Below are 2,493 nucleotides of genomic sequence, written 5' to 3'. Positions count from 1 at the left end.
ACTCTGATATTTTCATTATCGTATCATAAATAGACTTTTGAATAATTTTCATAAATACTTAGGAAGCAGCATGACATACTCTAATAAGCATGGACTTTAAATCTAAAATCCTCATTCTGATCCTAAGTGGGTTAGTAAGTGGTCACATGACTCATTTGAGCCTTACTCTTCTCTCCTCTTCCTTATAAATGGGACAGTAATTACTATATTTCTGGTATCTCATGAAGATGAAATAAAATAATGTATGCAAATGTCTGGCACAAACCTATATTTAATGCATGCTTTTCAAGATTTAGACAATTTAACAAAGTTCAAAAATGTAGCATACATTGGGCTAAGGACAAGATCTAGAGTGTCTTTTACCTACTTTTCTTTCCTATTAACATAGCTGCATTTGATACATAGTTTTCATGTGAAACAGAGGCAAAGCAATTAATGCTCATTTAAACACACCGGAGAAAAACTTTTTATGTAACACACCATAATATTATGTTCAAAACTTGTTAGTCTGAAACTTTATTCCCTGTGTTTTTTTTGAGTATCTCCTTAAAAGGTTTGTATGGGTCAAATACATCTTTCAAATCACCAGCTAAACAAAGTTACTTCAGGAAAAGATCTTATGTTAATGTACATTGTTCATATATAAGAGGGGGAAAACCCAGAAAACAAAACCTCTGAATAATTTACAGCTCTATTTAGCTGTGAAAATACATACTTTGGAGAAAAATAGGGATATAAAATACATTAGCTTTTCATAGATTCGTGGTTTTTCATGAAATCCATTTTACAACATTCTTCAAGGTTACTTTAACATATACAGCAAAGAGAGAAAGTGGTATTAACAAAAACTAGAAATAAAAACAAGAAAGAAATAATGACATTATAAATGAATGTTAGGATGGTAGCAAACAAGAAATGAGATTGATTCAATATTTATGATAGAATAATTTCATATACTCAAAAAATTACTGGAATAATATGTGTTTTTTTAATAAAAACAGCAACAAAAGCAAAGGCAACAAAAGCAAAAATAGACAGGTTTGGATTTTGGACAAGAAACTGAAAACCTTTTGTAAAACAAAAGAAACAACCAACAGAGTAAAAAGGTAACCTACCAAATGTGAGAGAATGCAAGTAAAATAGGCTAAAGATGTGAATGCATGTTATTTAGCTTAATTTAGCCATTACACAATCAATATTTCAAAATCTGTAGTACATGATAAATATGACACGTAATCTTTGTCAATTAAACTATTCTCACAAGGTATATATTTTATAAAAGTTAAAATATATGTAAAAGATCCATTGCTGAAAAAAAATGTATACACATTTCTATAAAGAAGATATACAAATAGCTAACAGGTAGACAAAATGGTGCTCAATGTCACTAATCATCAGGAAAATGCAAAGCAAAACCACAATAGCACTTCATATCCATTATGATGACTATGATAAAAACAAAAAGCAAACAATACAAGCAATAAAAAATAAAACAAGAAGACAATAAATGTTGCTAAGGGAGGGAAGAAATCGGAATGCTTTTACCCTGATGGTTGGAATGCAGAATGGTGCAGCCACTAGCAAAAATTAAAATAGAACTCCCATATGATACAATAATATCACTTCTAGATATTTATCCAAAAAAATTAAACAGAATCTACAATAGATATTAACACTCTCATTTTTACTGAAGCATTATTCCAGATAGCCAAGGTATGGAAACAACTTAAATGTTCACCAACAGATGAATGAATAAAGAAAATATGGTAAATACATGCAACAGAATATTATTCAGCCCTACAAAACAAGAAAATCCTTCAATACATGACAACATGGAGTAACCTTAAAGACATTATGTTAAATGACACTTCAGTCCCAGAAGACAAATACTGCATGATTTCACTTATAGAAGGTATCTAAAATAGTTCAAATTCATAGGAACCAATGATCGAATGGTGGTTGCCAGGGGCTGAAGGAAGGAAGAAATGGGGTGTTTATAATCAACATGCACAAAATTTCAGTTGTCATCATGAATAAGTCTAGAGATCTAATGTGCAGCATTGTAGTTATAGGTAACAATACCATAAAACACACTTAAAAAATCTGTTGAAAGGGTCAATTTCATATTAAGAGTTTTTCACACAATTTGAAAAATTTGAGTGTAGTATTGATGGGTACTAAGGAAAATAATGACCAATAATGCTGTATTGCTTTCAGGATATGAATAGCACAATGTCATGTTATATTCAAGGCTTTTGTGAAAAGAGACATAATTGATACTGTTCACAAAATATAAAGCAATCCATTTTCAATTAAAAGTCAGTTTACAGTCTTTATAGAGCATTGAACAGTGAACGAAATAGGAGGAAATGAAAATAATGTTGTAAACAATTTTAAGAATTTTGCTTTATTTTTTAAATTAAGCCAAGAATATGTTAAAATTGCAAAGGAATCATACATTTTATTGCTATTTAAAATACTGTTAAGCTATAT

The sequence above is a fragment of the Propithecus coquereli genome, unplaced genomic scaffold, assembly GCF_000956105.1.
Source record: "Propithecus coquereli isolate 6110/MARCELLA unplaced genomic scaffold, Pcoq_1.0 Scaffold235, whole genome shotgun sequence".
Lineage (NCBI taxonomy): Eukaryota > Metazoa > Chordata > Mammalia > Primates > Indriidae > Propithecus > Propithecus coquereli.
Note: the sequence above shows the minus strand (reverse complement) of the source record.